General features: G+C 42.1%; 1 protein-coding gene across 3 annotated transcripts in view; it reads left to right on the top strand.

The window, feature by feature from the left end:
• The window catches only part of LOC146499717 (chemokine-like protein TAFA-5), a 181,121-nt gene that overhangs the window by 49,803 nt on the left and 112,596 nt on the right, over positions 1 to 18,722 (top strand). The window contains exon 2 of one of the 3 annotated variants that reach the window (XR_014870392.1): positions 6 to 5,904. The exons of the other annotated variants lie outside the window; for them this stretch is intronic. The gene's annotated coding sequence lies outside the window, so the exon portion shown is untranslated. The remainder of the gene's footprint in view (positions 1 to 5; positions 5,905 to 18,722) is intronic. 3 annotated transcript variants of the gene reach the window in all.

Raw genomic sequence — 18,722 nt, 5'->3', positions numbered from 1 at the left:
TCTAGGTCTTTTCACAGGTAACTTCTTGATAGATGCTTGGATTCTTTCCCCAAGTGTCAGTGTGACTGACAGTAAGCAATGTGAAACATGTAGCGGCTTTTCTGTTTTTATGTGAACAAAATCTTAAAAGTGCTTTGTCATTATAGGGTGATTTTTGTTTCTTTGGAAAAGCTGTGTCTGATTCCAAAACATGCGAGGAGCCTCCAGTCCATCTCGAGCAGGAATTTATATGGTGCTTTTCTAGTCTTGATGACCACTCCAACTTTTTTACACTTCAAGCCTCGTTCATCCATTCACACTCATGTCCATGGAGAAATGTGTTCCAATCAATCAATTAATGGCACATTCTCACACACTGGGTGATCCATGAAGTGCAGTTTTTATGGTTTAATATGTTGGCCAAGAGCAGAATTTTCATCGATAGATAGATGGATAGGTTTTGCAGAATACAAGCAAACCCAACAGTTAAAGCAAAACACCTCAAATAAAACTAGCTGGAAACACAATCCGAAGTAACCTTCGCTAATGCTAATATTACTCTCCCTGGCTATTTTCTTTAAATCAAATATTTTCATGCTGATTTACAAACCATTTAGTATTTGACTTTTGTTTTAATTCCAATGGAAAATATAATGGGCTAATTTTAAATACAAATCCTCCTAAAAAGTCGGTTAGCTAATTAGCAGAAGCTAGTCTGAAAAGCTAACATTTTGTTTGCCGATAGTGTATTTTCCCTTCCTGTATCCAAGCTAGAAAGCTTTTTTTTTTTTTTTTAGGTCTCTCCAGAGTTGGAGGAATGGTTTGTGCCAGCTTTTTAAAATGAAGGCTTTTCATACTGTATATCTACAGTTTTACCCTGTTAACCACAGCTAACAAATTATGTTCCTTTGTGGTGTAAGTGTGCAAGTGGGATTGATGTGCCATGCTATGAATAAGGTGTTACAGCATAACTATGCAATTGTGAATAATAATGATAACCATCCTAGTGACTGTGGAGAAAGATATCCTCTTTTCAGCAAGAATCTTTTTTGGCTCTGTCACATTTGGTTGGCATGCTGTTTAAAATGCTGACAGACATATTAGACTGCCCTATTCTGCCTTGAAACTTTGGTTTTTCACTGAGCAATTCATGAATTTTGCAACATTTATTCAATTACCTGTCTATTAGGTTCTTCGGGGACTCTATTAAGACTCGACCTGATCTCAGAGGCCCAGAGGCAGCTTTGTTGCATGACAGCAGCAGTGTGTTCATCTCCCGAAACAATAATGGCTCCACCTGTCAGAAGACAAAGTGGGTCACAAGCGAAGCCTTATTGGTGGCTGCCACCTCAACTTTTATCTCTGATTAAACTGTAAGAATCCTTGTGTTGAACACCCTACTGGGCATGGGCCGTATGTTCCAGCTTTTCCCTCTGATTAAGCCCTTCTTCAGATTTATTGGCCATGGGAAATAATGGGAAACACAGTGAATGTAGAAGTTTTAGCCCATTACTCATGGCTTTTATTGGCATGGGCTCTGTTTGGCATACAGCCAGTGACCTGTACAGAGGACAAAGCAAGTAACGCCTCTCCTGGCTCTTGGCAAGGAAAAGCATAGCAGTGAGGAGGTGGCAATATAGGGAAGGAGAAAGTGAGAGAGGAGACGTGGCAGCAGTGTAGGTGGGTGATGTGAGGATAGAGACGAAGGAAATTGTTTAATAATTTACAAAAAAAAAGGAATTTCAGTATTCCAAAACTTATCTCAAAACATTTTTGCTATCTCTTTGTAATATAGAAAAGGAGTTGCATATAATGCAAGAAACTGCCTAACAGGGATTTATAATAGCGTCTAGACAGAACAGTTGATCCCTAAGGAAGTAGCGCAAAAAAAAAAAATGAGACCCTGTGTGCTGGGTGACAAAATTAAAGTTCAGAGATGAAACTGTTACACAAGATAGTGATCCTTACAGTTTATACTGTGTATAAATGTCTATATGTGAGTGTATTAAGCATATTTTTTTAATTATAGGAGAACTGCTAAACATAGTGTGAAACCCCCAGCAGTAAGCTCATTAGTAAGTAATAATCATGTAGGATGATATACTATAAATTAGCTTGTGCCTTTGAATGCTTTTCCGTTGGAGACAAAGAGAATATACTATATTTGCTCATATTGGTTTAGTGTGTTTTATTACAAAGCTTTATGGTAATTTTGCTTTTTTTAAACGTGCAACGTTTTCTAGGCCAGAAGAAAAAGGAAAAACAATACAGAAATCCAATTTAAAGCAGAACTCCACCAATTTACATACAAAGTTTAAGTTTACGGGCTGTGGAGGAGATTCATCAATTTTTGAAAGAAACATTTCTGATGATGTCCAATAAAAGAAACAATTAGGGTAATCTGCAATAGACATTTTGATTAGAGGAAATAAAATATCAGTTTTGCAGTAGCTGTTTCCTCTGGGGTAGATGGACAGGTCAACAAAACATTAGCCTTTGACTTAAATATCTCTCTCCTCCGCCAACACTATTGTTTACAATAACTCCTGGAGATAAAAGGTGCAGTATGAATGACAATGACATCTGTGTAAGAGATCATATGGATATTTCTTTTCTTTTTTTTAAGCCTAAAAGAATCTTACCATATATACACTTTCTTGCACAACGTTTAAAATATGCCCTCCCTCACCACAGGCGTCAGGTGTTTTAGCAGATCTTAATCCAGGTTGGTTTCTGGCAGATATGCTGCAGCGATGTTTGGAAAATGAACACAATCACTGCTGGCATCGATGTCCATGTGCCATAGGATTTTTAAAACGTGGAAAGTAGAGCTTTATCTAGGATCCAGCACAGCTTCTGCACGCTAATGAAAACAGCATCTCTGACTAGGCGAAGATATCTCACATAATACAACATTAACCACGAGTAGCCTAAATATAATTGTACATGTGAAAACTTACTTGAACTGCTTTATATATTCATAAACTCCTGTAACTCTTGGGGTTTTAGAAAACTCGACAGAAAAAAATTAAAAAAGGCATAGACATGTGAAGGAAGCAGAACTCCATCAACATTCTCGCTGTTTTATTTGAGTTACTGTACGCACTGTACAAATGGATGCACTGCCTGCGGATGCTGTTCCGTGCTGAGTGAGTGAGCTCAAGCCTCGGCTGCTCGCTCCAGAGTTTGTGGAGAAGCACATTTCTACTTTATAAATAACACAAAAGCCTAATTGCTGGTTGATGTAAAAGCTGCGCAGCTGAATTCTTTTCATGTTCTAAATATTTACTCGCAGTTACGCAAATTGCTGGTGCCACCTTAAACTGGTAGTGAAAAAAAAAAGAAAAGAAAAAAGAAGCCGTTCTTAGCGCTGTACATATGGTGGATGTTGGTGCGTGTGGTTCAAACGTGTGAGGTGAGATGTCAGGGTTGCATAAAGATGGCAACCTCGTGAACAGCTGTAATTGGTTTCCTCTGACAGATCAAACCATCACTCTGTCTCGGAACATCCAGCTGTCAAACCTGACATACAGTTAGATTTAGCCACTTTTGCTCTTTCCAGGAAGTATAGACTTGTAGAGTCCGCCGATGACAATGGCGGCTTTGTACACCCACACAGTCATGGGCACACATTCGGCCTCCTCAGCCCAAATCCATGTCGAGGTCAAGTCTCTGTTAATTGCTTTCCATGGAGTAGATGGATGGATCACGGCTTCATTTGACGAGGCTGGGAAGTGTAGGGAAAGAAATAACACGCGTGTGGTAAGACACACACAGAGAGTCTGGCACACATTTCAGCCAACGGAGATTGTTATCAGCTAATTAGTAGCAGTAACTGCAGGGGCCAACCTTATTGACACTGGAATAACGGTTTTCTGGTTTGAGTGGCACTGTCAGTTCTCCAGCCGTGTCATTGTGATTCAATTATAAATACACAGATGCAGGGAACGGAACGTGCAAACACCCCAAGGAGGAGACGCTGCTTTCAGATGCTGTGATCACTTGAGCGGCCATATGGGTTATTGTGTGCAGACTGGCCACGCTCTCTCCCAAATGGCAGAATCAACTTCAGCGGATAAATAAATGAATGAATATTTATTTCACATTTCACATCACTCGGCAAGTCCCACATCGGTCGAGCCTCGAAAAATGCGACAACACACAAACTGAAACAATGGCAGTGCTTTTTGTGCCGTGCAGAGGGGGTTAGGGTAAAGGCTTACACGTGCCATTGTGTGGCCATTCAGCCTTGGTCCTCCTCCATCTGGATTGCTTTCATTCCCGTGATCATGATACCCATTCAAAGCTCGAATGATGAAAAGAGCACTAAATGTATTTTTTGTTAAGAAATTGCAACAGTATCAGCTGTTTAGATTGTTTTAATCAGAGGAAATTTAGGCTGCACCTGTCATAGGTTTGCTGTTGGGTATGTGGGGGGCGGTGAATGATGAGGCTGAGCTAACTAGCCAAACCTGTTGCCTGTTCCAATATCTAAAAGGTTTGACTAATATGGAGGTACGCACAATTTCCCGTGCATTTAAAAAAAAAAGCAGAAGAAGAAGAAGAAGAAGAAGAAGAAAAAGAGATGTACAGGCTCCAAAACTAAAATCAGCATTTTTAAATTTCCTCTTTAGCCAGAAAATATGCTCGGATCACTATTATTTATTTATTCGTGGAGGCTAGCGTCTTTTTTTTTCTTACAGCACTACCATGTCTCCTGCTTTGTACCCGGAGGAGATTATTTGGAGAGTTGTGACGTAACCTGGAGCTAAGCAGAGGAGGGGGGGGGGGCAGTGGATCACGTATGAGGGACAGAAAGTAAGATGTTCCCACATGTCTGGCCGCAACTGTTTCTTATTAATCTGCTACATGATTGATGGGAGGATGCATGGGAAGGTTGATGGGAAGAACCTGAGCAGAGAAGGGGGGGGGGGGGGGGGGGGGGGGCGATTGCTGACCTCAGCGCCTCTTAATCTTAGATCTTGAATGGGGGTGTTTTCAGAACGGGGAATATCCTGGAGATGCATAGTTTATGAAACTGTATCGTTCTCGTGCGTAAAATGCCAAGAGTTGCACTGGACTGGAGGAATAGGGGGTCGGGGATTGAGAGGTAGAGTGGGGGCGGGGGGTAGAGAGAAAGTGACGGATCGGCCGAGCGATATGGCGAAAAAGTGGGAGAAAGAGAGAAAGAGACAGCGCGACAGAGAGAGAGAGGGAGAGAGAGAGGGGGAAAACGAGAGAGAGACAGAGAGAGAGGCTGTGAAGCGACTTGGTTGGCAGTGTTCGCCTCTGTCTCTCAGGCAGTGGGAGAGATGTGCGTAACATGCAGCGGAGAGCGGTGATCATCATCTGCGCGCCGCATCGCCGTGGACCGCCGTGCGCACTCATAGACGGAGACACACCGAGGGGTGCAGCCCGCTCTCCCGTACCCGTCGTGACCGACACTCCCGTGAAGCCGGCGAGAGACCCCTGAAGGAGCAAAAGAAGCAGAAGAAGTGGTGTGAGGAAAGATGCCAGCCGCTCAGGCTGTGATTTGGGGTTAATCACCCCTCTGTTTGGAAATCACTCTGACGCACCGGCGACGAAGCGAGCGCGCTTATTTTTGCGGAATCCCATCCTCCTTCCTTCTGTGTCACGTCTAAAGCGGACTATCAAGTGGGGATTTTTTTTTCATTGTTTATTTTTTTTATTTTTTTATTTGCACGAAAGCTGCATTCCATGGCCAACAGAATATGAGTCAGTGCGTGTCTGTGAGCTGAGGTGGAGTGTGCGTCTATCTCTCTCTCCCGCTTGCACGGCTGTCTCGGTCCGCCACAAAACCTTCCCACGCCAGGATGCAGCTGCTCAGAGTTGCGTGGGCACTGACCGGAGCGGCGATCTGCTGCTTTCTCATTCTCCTTATCCACTCCCGCCTGCTCAAAGAAGGTAATCACACCGAACTCCACCGATTTACCCCCTCAATCTGATCTGTTACCGAGCTATCCTCTGCCGTGTAGTTTATGTGAAGTTTTCCGCAAAAAAAATAAATTAAATAAAAATAAAATAATAATAATACAAATATGTATATATATACATATTCAAACATGATCAAATATCCAATTTTCTTAAGTGGCTCCGATACAGAAAAAAAGAAAGAAGAATCCAATCCAGTTTGCACAAAAGCAAATTCATTAGCATGAGGCGCACAAGCGCTTCTGTGATTCCTATCCCACCTGCATTTCTGCATCTCTGCTCATCAACAAGTAATCAACCCGAATATGTTCGATTAACCAATATTGAATGCCAGAGGAGAAGGAAGAATTGTGCTCAAGGAAGAGGGGGTGAAAAAAAAGTACTACCAAAAGCAGTTGACTGTATGGAGATACTGATTTGTTTTAAGCGTTTTCAATAGATGGCACTAGAGTCTTGCTTTAGGGTAACATTGAGGTCAAGCGGTTCTAATGTCGTTCCATTCGCCTTTATATTGTGTTTTCCGACCCCCTTTCTTGGAGTCGAAAGTCGGGTACAATTCCAATGCAGACCCTCGGTCACACAACTCTCAGCTTCTCTGTTGCTCTGGCTGCTGTGTGTCTGTCATTGCTGACATGCTGTCTGGATGGCACAGCCTGCAGATGTGGCTGCATTGTGGGAAGTTGGTGCAGCTGGGGTTATTTTTTGGGGGGGGGGGGGGAGGTGTTAATTAATTGAGTTCCATTTGCTGACATTCAGCTGTTAATGTTTTAATGAATCACAACTTAGCCGATGTCTCAGTGTGGGAGATTGTTCCGTGTAACCGGTCATTAATTCCACCTACAGTACACCGCGATATACACAAATCACATCTGTCTGCGGGGAGACTTTCGTGCAGAGGTTGAGCACACTTACTGCTCAAACTCCTTATGAAAGTCAAATGGTGTAAGCTGGGGGAATTACTGCACTGCATAAAGCTGGCACGTAAAACAGCTCTTAATACTACCCTTACACATGTATACCCCGGGGCGAGCAGGGTCTGTTTGGCACTTAGGAACGGTCACGAGTTTTCCTTTGTGGTGATTTTTGTAAAAGCGAAGGCTTGGAATGGCTCGCCATGCCCTCGCTGCCTCCAGCCCTGGGCAGATATTCGGGTCAAGCAGTAGCAAGCACTTCCCTCACCGTGGTGAGTCCATGACTGCTTCTGGGTAGGAGTATGTCCAGCCATAGTGATGTAAAGGGAGCGAGGGGTGAGAAATAGGTCTGTCAGCCAAAAAATTTGAAGCAAGGGGAGTTGAGGATTCTGTACTGGCACATGTCCCAAAGCCACCCTTTGTAGTTTTAATTTACTGTGGCACACTGGCCTTACAGAGAGGTCAAAAAGAGGATTGTGTGGCCACCTAACAGTACAAAAAAGTGCTGCTCGCGGCCGTGTTGATGCAAGGGGATCTCATTAGATTCGGGCCATCAGCATTGTTGAGCTTGTTGACTGGCAAGGCAATATTTTTGACCTTCACCGCCGAGTTCTTTGCCGGTATCATGTTGTGCTTTTTACGCTGAGGTGTTGTTCCCTTAAGCCCGTGTTTTTCTGTGCTTTCTAACTTGACACAGAATAGCTTTTAAGTTTTCAAAGGAGGGGAGTCTGCTGGTCACTCTCTGGCAAGAGGCCACATTTAATTTCGGTTTGGGCTTTATTGAAATGTGGCACAGAGAGACGGAGGGAGAGGAGTGGTGAGAATATGCTCACTTTAGGCTACAAGAATGGCCAAGGTCAAACCCTGCTCTGAGGCCTAATAATACGAACTGATAAAATGAATTCAAAGGAGTGCATTAGCGACAGTCTTTTGGGAATGAGGATAATGAAAGGCATGCACAAGGGACCTAAAAAAGAACAGAGGCCTTTTAGTCTCAGCCTGCATATTCTTTCATTAAGAACATTGGGGTTGTCCAACACTACCATCTTTTAGTGTGAATTAGAACAAAAGAAAGCGGGGGGGGGGAGGGGGGAGAAGTATTTTTAGTCTCTTCTCTATCATGTGCCGGATTGATCGCCTCCTCTGTGCTTCAGTGCGTGAGGACGCTGAAGCTGGCGGTACAGATGTGCATGCAGGTGGTATATTATTTAAGGTAGCCTGTCAACAACAGAGTTATTTTCATACCAGTGATTGTGAGCTTGCCAACTACAGATTGAAGACGGTGATTTGGGCTCATGGAGAAAAAAATACGCCAGCTCTGTGTCAGCTTGTTAGGAAGCTGAATACACTATGAGCAGAAATATGCATTTGAGGTTGGGGGGGTTGTACACCCCGTTGCGTCAGCCCTCTTGCATAATGTGGCACAGGATCTGGGCTCGCGGAGAGGCTCGGGTTTGGGATTGGAAACGTATTATGCGCTCGGAGTGTGGATGAATTTTGGGCCATAAATTTCTCACACTGTCCACTTCAATAATTCACACAATGAAGCGAATCCCGTTTCGCTCTTTATTGGCTGAGATATTTGTCACATGGCAATAGAGGGTCCGACAGGTTCGCGGAACAGCTCCTGGTGCAGAAATCCCCCGGCGAGTCCGGGACCATCGAGGCACGTGAAAGGTTTTGTTCTGGAAATATTAGTCACTGTAATAAAATGGCCTGCATAATATGGGACAGTTATATCTTTGGTGTGCTTTTAAAGCTAAAAAGAGCAGCATCTTTAAAACACCGGTGGCCTGTTCGCTCTCAATATTGGAGTAACATTGTGAAGGTGTACCAGAACGGAGCTTAGTGGCTTTATTGAAAATTCTCTCAAGTGTTCGTGAGGACGCTTTAAGAGTCAATAAAACCTTAAAGACAAATTTGAATAATCTTGAATGATTAGTTTGCATTTTCCCCTTATTGTAACTATGTCATGGATGGAGCCATATAGAAGGTTGTTTTCCCAAAACTTATAAGCATCGTGGGACACATGCATCCCACTCTGATTTCAAGTCGGCCAAACCAGCTTCTGTCAGGAGAAAGATGTTTAATTACACATTTAATTCCATTTAATTAAACACATGTGAAGAAGTGCAGTTTTAACAGTAGCTTTCATTGTGTGGTTTTCAACATGATAAAGAAATGCTGCAGTGCTAAATGAAAGAAGTTTGTCAGCATGAATTTATAAAATTGCAGAAAAATGTACGGTTATTACAGGTATAAGAGAGTACTTCACATTAATTGGCGAAAAATGTCCTATTCTTTTGCTTTTTCTGTGGCTTCATTGTAAAAACAAAAAAAAATTACAGCACACAGTGAAAAAAAACTTTTCTGCATTTTAATTGTTATTGCTTATCTATCCTTAAGTGCCTTGGTGTAGTATGAATGGCAGTGGATCTTCACCAGGAGGGAAAAACTATGAAAGCTATGAAATTCAGAAATTGATGCCCTCTGTCGCATTTTCCAAAGATGTGCGTCAGTTTGGCCAATTCTGGCCCCCGGACCTTATGTTTGAGACCTCTGATTGGAATGATCTTAGATGCGCATTCGTTTGCAAGCATACCCACATAAACCATTTATTCGTATTTATTTATTTATTTTTAATGAATACGTCTTGAAAAGATGAAAAATTAAACGTCTCTGTGACACTGAGGAGCTGAGTAGGTGTAGCACTCACAAAAACCTCATGTCTGCACAGCCCAGTGGCCTCTCTCCGTCCTCCACCTCCCTCACAGACCACCAGGCTGCCTAACAACTGCAGTTATTGATCTTCAGGTAAAACCACAGAGTGAGCCATAATGGACCAAAGTGACAGATATACAGTGTGTGTGTGTGTCTGTGTGAATGCACTGCACTCAATGTCAGACAACCAAAATCATTTACAGCAGGTGCTCTAAAAAGCACAATGCAGGGTATCCTCTTCTTTTTTTCCAAACAAAAAGATGTGGATTAGAATGACATCCTGTGCTGTGGAGGCTCAGCTCGGAGCCTCAGGCAGATTCGGGTCAAGTGGTGGCAACCTCGCAGTGTCACGCACGCACGTGGCCCATGAAGGAAGGGGAGCCCTGTCACTTAGGACGCCAGATGAAAAAGAGAGGGTGTAATAGCGTAATAATAAACATATGAACAAACCGGGAGTCTGCAGTCGGGGGTTATGTGCTCAAAACTCGCGTCACTGCCTGAAACACAGGACATCCCTGTCTCTTACGTCGAGCTCTTTTGCTCAAATTAAACGAAAAAAAAATCCTAGCGTGATCGGTTTTATTGAGTTGTCAAACAGTAGATGGTTATGTAACATACTAAAGATCTGCAGTTATTATTTTTCCCTCCACTTTTCGTACTATTTTGTCCTCCAGTTTCCTCCTATCACTGCAGAGATTTCAGTACAAGTATTCAATTTCGTCGTGCCATCTGCGGATGCCGTGTCTCATTTCTCCATCTGAATATTAATTCTGTTTGTGCCACTGTAGCAGAATGCACAATGCGTGCTAGGCACGGCCTTTAAGAGGCGTAGCCGCTTTTCCAGCTATCACCTGCATCTAAAACCTGCCGATGGTGTAATTAGAGTGGAGGCCAGGGCGAACTGCTGCACGAGCTCCCACTCGAATGTGATTTTGAGATCCAGCAGCCGAGGTGCAGTCATTAAGTATTTCTTCCTTTTTTTTAAGCATCTATTATTAATCTGCAGAAAGGAAGGATTTTAGGGAACTTAGCCCTGCAGCACAGCTTTAGGACTCAAGTGAGATAAAGATAATATGCATGTATTTAATGCTGCAGTAATACTCCTTCAGCATACAGAAGCAATGTCACAATCACCGTGTTTTACTTGGCAAATCCTCGGTGATTTCAAATCCCTCACAGCCAAGGGGTACGTAGGTAAAAGTCTGTCTGAATGTAATCTGCTGTAAACTGCTCCAAATTGAACACAATTTATCTTTAATGGTCAGTATCAGCTGTAATCCATAGGGGTGGCGCGCATTAATCAATTGCTTAATTGATTCATTAGTTAAGGGGTTTGTTAATTAAATCACTTCTGTGAGTCAATCACAGTTGCAGCAGAAGCCTGTGGTGGTTTTTTCAAGGTAATCTAAGTCTGGTCCCAAACAAGCCCCTTGTGCCTTGTGTCCAGGGCCACTTTTCATCTGTTTGTGTGTTTGCTCACGGCACTGTTCTTCACAGTTCCTATTGATTGTGGGACAGTAAAAAGTGTGCACTATTGCACCCCGTTTTCCAAAAAGTCCTATTGATTGCCTTTTGGCAGAGCTGTGGGACGATTGGCGTTGGCTTTTCTAATAAAAAGCTGGCTGTGGGAATCCTCTTAGGGTTCCGTTGTTTTTTACTGGAAACACTCAGCGGCCTTTGGAAATAGCGATGTCAGAAAGACATCACCCTTACACACTTCATTCGTGCCCTTTCACCCATGAAGTGCCGTGTAAAACTCCCCAAGGCCCTACCAAACCAAGCTTGAAGACATTGATTTGAGCTATTCTGTAAAACCGTGGATCAGCAAGGACATGCAATGCGACATCTTCCAAGCACATTAGCGTAATAAAGATGATGGTGATTAAAAAAAAGTATGATCAGGAAGCCACAGAGCACAGATTGTTAGGTTGTGCTCCTCTTGGCTGTAAAAAGTGGCAAACAGCGTCAAGGAGTCGAGCAGTTTAAATAACTGTGGCTGCGTCTTTGATTAAAACCTCGTCCAGAATGTCTCCTGGTCACTTCGATCTGATAGAGCTCGGCTGTATAAATTAATCATGGGTGCATTTGCACGCGCATAAAATGAAAGTAAATGGTGGAGTGTTTGGCAGTAGACGCCCAAACTGAGGAGTAGGACAAGAAGAAGGAGGGCCAGTAGTTTGAGAGGTTAGAGGCAAGCGGAGCCATTTGTCTATCGACTTGTCAGCTGGTGGGAGCGAGATCCTCTCAGATCAGCATTTTCCTTAGAGGAGGGCGGATTCCTGTGGGTCTGTTCTTGCAACACTGGCAACATGTCCATCATGATCATCTCTCAAAGAGAAGCCGGTCCCGCCCCTTGGATGATCTAACCCGAGTCAGTGGATTCATCAGGATATACTGCGCGAGCTGAAAGAGTGCTGATTTAAGGGAACTGAGCCTGTCCATTTTATTCATAGGCCAACTCTCCAGACTATCGATTCCCTGACCACCAGGGTGCTTGAGAGTGATACATCCACACATTCTTTAGGAAATGATGGGTGAGAAGTGTGCTTACCCTTCTGCCTTTTCTATTTGTGCCTTCCTGCTGTGTCAAAGGTAGCGATGAGGTCATCCCGAGGTTGGATCAATCGCCGTGCCTCTGTTCATCTAGCCGATCGATAGCTGCTTAAGAAGTTTGATCTTCTGTGTGCGTGAGATCACAGTCATTCAGTCAATGGATTGTGAAACTGGGGTTTTTTTCTGTCTTCACGAAAGCTTGGCCCCCAAGGCCATTGTGACACAAATTTGGTGTCTGCGATAACAGGCTTGGTCATGCTTTATGGATCCGCTGCGTTCTAACCGTTTTTCCATTTCCATCTGACAGAAATGTAGGTTTAATCTGACATTAGGCGGGCTATAGTGCATTAGCTTTTTGTGTCAAAGGGGCAGAATATTACTGATGCTATGCTGCTCCACCGAAACAAATTGCATGTTACTCTTTAGAAAACTAATGGAGGCTTTATCGATTCGAACAGGGCCAGCCACTTGCTTTGTCTCGGCTGTCAGATTGTGTCTAAAGCAATTTCATAAAGATCATTATTTTCTTTCTCAGGATGTCTTGCAGCTAAACAAGATCCTCCCTCGTTCATTCCTGCTTTTTATACTGCTTACGGCAGCAGCTCTTATGGTCCAATTGAAAATGAATTAGAATAGAATGACACATAATGAAAATCACTAAAAAACATTGGCACGTCACATCCCCTTAGCTTGTTGCACCCTTGAATAGATTGCTTGTGGGGTTCCAATTCCTATTGCCGTTCTTACGCAGTAGAAGAAAATGGGTTTAGCTCACTGTAAAGGACAAACCATATCATTACGGGTCATAACAAGCAGTGCCACTCATTTATCTTCTAATGGCATTAAAGCATGCGGCGAAAAAGGTGCTGACATGGATGTTAGTCATGCAACGAAGCAAGATAAGTCATCAGGTTTGCTGCTCGTACGGTGATCATCATTGACATAATTGATGTAGCGGGCAAGCATTGCGGTGTCAAACTGTAATCCAGCAGGTTGCTTGAATAACATTATTCAAATCATTGCATGCTTTAGCTTGTTTACTCATTGGAACTGTCTTTGTTGTTCCAGTTGTGAAGCATTTTAAATGCAGAAGGAACCTGTTGCCACTCCATTACACAGTGTAGCTAACTTAAAACTAACTTAAATTAAACAATTTGGGCTTTTTCAATTGTAATCCTGATTTTTTAAGTAGTAAAATGTCAATAATAATAATACAATAAAACAAAATATAATTAAAATATAATATATAATATTTAAAACCATATTTAGATGATAATAGTAAACAGAAACTGTATCAAATAATGTAATGATGAAGTTGCTGTTTGAACAAATAGATCTGTTTTTCATTTGGTTGCACATTTAACATAGTTTCTCAACATGTCTTTTTAAAACAGCTTCTCTGGGTTTTCTTATTTGGAAAATTAGAACAATTTCTGTAGTTGAGAAACTTCAATGTCCCCACTCTTGTTTAGTTTTTTATAGCCTCTGCTGTTTCGTTTAGGATATCTTACTATTACACAGTAAATCTCTCTCTGCCTGTGTGTTTGTTACTTTGTCTACAAGCTCCGCCTACGCTATCAGGAGTTGAGCAATCAGCCACCCATCAAGAGACTAAGATAGCCTGCTTTTAGCACTTATGCACCTTTGACACCTTATAATAGCATTGTGTCATTTTATTTCATGACAACAACATCACATATTCACAAAACCCGAATTATACATGCCTAGCAACCACCTAGTAACAGGCAAAATTGACCCATTTTTTAGCATATAAACAACATCTACCACACTAGTGAAGTATGTATTTCAAAGTTGTCCCACTAAGCTCAGTAAAACCATGCCCAACACTCAAAACGACATCTGGATGGCAGCATGTGGCACTCCAAAACCTGTATGTATCATACAGTAAAAAGGCAGATTCTGTGCTGGAGGATGTAGCATGCATGATTTTCAAACAGAATTTCACATTTTGATTATTCCGACCAGGTCCAGAAAGGAAGTGTTTGTGGAACTGACCCACACAGTCTTTTACAGCATTGTAAAACCCCATCCTCTGAAAGATTCAGCCTCTGGGAAGCTCTTTTTTTTGCCTAATTGTATTACTAATTAAGCTAACTTGTTGTGACATGTTGCACCAGGTATTTTTAAACGTTACATAACTTTTTCAGCCTTTTGCCCTTCTATTAAAAAAACGCAGTAAAATGTCTCAATTTCAACATTTTATGTGTTCTGTTAATAACAGTTTACAAACTGTTTCTGTTTTTATTCACATTTTACGTTTTTATGTTTGAACCTTTTTGCAAAGGTGTTGTATATCAGAGAATAGACTTCAAATAGGGCACTCAACCAACCACTGAAGCCTGTTTTTGCATCTTTTTCCAGGCTTGGCCTCGCTCTTTGCATCTGTTAATAGTTCTTTTTTACAGTTACATCGTTGCGACATATAGTTTTATGCTTATGTTTACAGCTCTGTCAATACAACAGCAGCGAGGGGGGCGGGGGAAGAAAGAAAAAAAAAAGGAAACCAGCCAGCAATTCTGCTTCATCACAATCATTACGGTCCATTCCACATGGGAGAAAGGAACTTCATTATTGTACCTGCAGGGACTGTTAAAACCAAACTCATGAATACAGAAAGCTTTCTTCCATGGCATGTTGTTGCTTTACAGTGCTGCTGCTGGGGAATGTTTAAAGGCACATTCTTCACGTAAAAATAATGCATATATAGTATACACGCTGTGTACACAGTCATTTACAAGGCATGCTGGGTATTTGCTGCTATGGGTGCAAAAGCAGCCTGGACTTCGTAGCTGTCTGAACTCAGATTGTATGTATGTATTAAGCAGGGCGAGGAGGTTCACTGCTTTCCCAAACCTGGTGTTTCATCATCTGAGAAGTAATGCACATTTTTCTACTTGGTATGCATTGATATCCATCGATGTGTCTGACTCTTTTACCACTGTGCTTTCCCCTTTCATAACACTGACTTCTCCAGTCTCCCCTCCTCACACAGAGGTTGCCCATCCTCTGATGTTTTATATATATTATTGGCAAGAAATTCACAGTGAGGCCAAGAATCAGATATCCCCCAGATATCATTTCTCAGCACGGTGCGAAACAAAAAAAAAGGAGGTGGGGGGGAATCATATTTTAATAATGATATGTTCAGCAAATGAAATATGCCAGGTTTGCACATTTGCCTTGCTGAACAGACAATAAATTATATCTTGTAGTCTGCCACATAAGCCCAAGGATAATACCACATCCAATGAGAAAGGAAATGGGGCTTGTGGGATGCAGGAAACAGAACGCCCTTGCCTGAAATCAAACGAACGGAGAGAGGAAGCATTGACATGTAGGTCCTGTCGGTGCGGTTTACCTCCTGAGCGTGCTTTCTGTTGTGCCTCTGAGCGCTTTGTATGGCGAGGTCGGTATGCAAACACGCGGTCTCTCCGTTTCTTGCAGATAAACGTCGAGGCCACAGGCATCGGCACGCGTTAAGTTAACATGCAGAGGTAGGGTGACAAATACAAACGCAAGCATATGCATACGCAGGGGCTGCAAGTATACACCGGAGCTTGACAGACTGTATGGACTATCTCGTGGCTGCCTTAGTTCATTGCAAAGCAAATTCCTGTAGCTCCAAGTCTAATTTATCAAACAGACTGTGTGAGTGTGTGGCATGGCGTGTGTGTGCGCCTCTGTGCGTGTGAAGTTTCATCATACATTCAGAACACACACACGTGCTGTTCTCCATGATAGTGAATAAATGCTTGGAGCGAGTGTAGATGTACGCACACACACACACACACAGATGCAGCCATGAATACATATGCATACACCGCCACAAACACACACACTCACACAGAGTGCCGCAGGTTCTTAGGGGACTCCAGAAAGGATGAAATATTGCTGCAGAGGCCACACACACGCACGCACACAGTCCACAATGAAGCACTCACAAAAATAACAGCACACACACACACACACTTCGAGGTATTGCTGATGAAATCTTGTCAAAGACGGGGGATGTGTGTGGACAGAGCGGCGTCAGCTACCACTTCTAGATGTCAGCGGCTTCATAACCTGACACGTAACATGCATACACACGCGCGCGGCGCATCCGCAAAATGTTAGCATCATCTGTCATTTGGTTGCCACTCATTGACAGATACAGTGCATTCCAGTTATCACGAACACTTGACATAATCTCCCGTTCAGTCATACACACACACACACACACACACACACACACACACACACACACACACACACACACACACACACACACACACAGCCTATAAGACATGCAGGCAGACCAAAAAAAAAAGGCAGAGCTGACATCATGGAAGCAGGACAGAAGTAATAGTGTCTGATAGGTAAACAGAGCATAGCCACCCACCTGCCTTTTAGCCCAGGTGGAACCACTTGAGCAAATTGCCTCCTTAATTGATGGACTTTAACTGGTTGCTGTGTGCTAGCTCGTGTGTGTGTGTGTGTTTGTGTGTTTGTGTGTCTGTGACTGCTGGGGTTTGTGCTGGTGCCTGTGGCTAGGGGAGCGGTAATAGTGGAAAGAGAAATCTGTCAGCCGGTAATGAAATAATTGGCACAAACGGTTACACACGCGAGCACCCATGCACGCACGTGCGCACGCACACACACACACACACACACACACACAGTTGCACTTCTGAATGCATGCAAAACACACAGATAACAACTTAGCCTGATGCACCATTTCCTCTGGTGGTAGCTACAAATGAACTAACCCAGTGGCTGAATATGGACAGACTATGACAGCAAATGAGGAGGAAGGGGACAGTCAGATAAAATGCAGAAAGGGAGCGAGGCGGAGGAAGAAAGTATAGGACACCATATGTGGATGGACAGCTTGAGAGGAGAGGAGCAGGAAGTGTGTGAAAGGAGTAAAAAGGGTAACGCGATGACGAGACGGAGTGGGAGGAGGGAAAGAATGAGAGCGACAGAGAGAGAGAGTCACAGGTTGTTGCCGATGGGTTGCTTCCTGAAATAAATTCTTTTTGGGGGAGGGTTACCATGGCAACTCAGGTAATGGCAGACAGGGATTGGTTGTGCTAGTAATCTGCACCAATGCTAAGAGAGAGAGAGGATATCATCCAAATTATATGTAGTTTCTGTTCCAACGTTTGCCTCAACACAGCTGAGGATTAATTAATTTTCTCAATGATGTCTGAGAGTTCTGTTTTCTGTCAACAGAGAGCACCGAGGTTTGTCATTTAAGAGATTTGTCCCTGTCCTAATTTTAGGAAAAAACATGTCACACCTTACCGTACGTTGAAGTTTGATACGCACAATTTAAACTTTCTGACAACAGAAAGAGTTAAAAGCTGTACCCTGAAATATTTTGAAAAGACAAACTGGAACATTGTAATAATAAAAAAAAAAATGTTTTTAAAAAGTTTGCATCTTGTTATTAAACAAAGTGGAAGTGTTCAGATCTTTCAAGTAGTATTAAAAATACAAAAGTATTGCAATTAAAATAGCACATTAGTAAAAGTACAATCAATTAATCTCCAAATATACTGGAAAAAGTAAATCATAACCCAGGAATCAGGAACCTTCCCTATTGAAAGGCCAAGTTTGGACCAAAGACATCCATATAGAACCATAAAGTATCCATTACCCTCCAATATTCTTGTGTTCAGTGTTGCTGGGCATAAGTGGATGGAATGGGTAAAAACTTTATACTTTTGATATATACACATATTAGTATATTGCATTTTGTATTCATATTTATGTTGGTTTGATTATATTATTTAAATTGCATGCACCATGTGAGGAAATATTGCCATAATTTAATCATGCTTGCATAATGACGGTAAAGAGAGTTGAATCTACTAAAGCTTGCACAGCCTTTTGAGTATAAAACATATAAAATACATTTGGGATTATTTTTTACCTTAACTTTGCATTTTTATGACAGCGATGTCGTGTTTTTATTACATTTATGACATTACAGAACAAAAAAGGAACATTTTGCGTTATTTACTCATACTTACATATCTAAACAACCAGAACAATTATGAAGTCAAAATTATAATTGTAAAGTGAAGAGGGGTAGACATAAACTTTGATTTTTTTTAAAATTCAGTGTGTAGGCTTTTTAAATAGATTATTTGTTTTCTGTCAAAGCCCCAGGGAGTCACTGCAGATGGGCTAAAAACGACGTATGTCAACCGTCATGTAAAAATAAATTGGTCAAATTAAGATTTGTCATTGGTACATTTTGGTATTCAGCACTGGAAGTACCGACATATTCACATGTGTTGTAGTATTTTGCATTATATAATGAATTTATGTATGTGGATTATTTGCTAAATGATACTTAAAACGATTCTTCCATTAATGTAGTCTTATTGCATTTGGCTGCTTCCGTGAAAAATAAGAACAACGCAGTGCAGATCTTCTATTCTCCTTATTGTTTTTTTGAGTAGCTGGAAAGCAACTCAAATCACTACATCAAAGAAACCGTGGAGCTTCTAGAGGTCGGATTAGGCCACTGAAAAGAGACGGTAGGAAAACCGAAAACAATGATTGAACTGCAGGAGTTATTTTATGCTGTAATAA

The sequence above is a fragment of the Neolamprologus multifasciatus genome, chromosome 17, assembly GCF_963576455.1.
Source record: "Neolamprologus multifasciatus chromosome 17, fNeoMul1.2, whole genome shotgun sequence".
NCBI classification, from domain to species: domain Eukaryota; kingdom Metazoa; phylum Chordata; class Actinopteri; order Cichliformes; family Cichlidae; genus Neolamprologus; species Neolamprologus multifasciatus.
The sequence above is the reverse complement of the archived record's forward strand: the minus strand, read 5'-3'. Positions and strand labels throughout refer to the sequence as shown.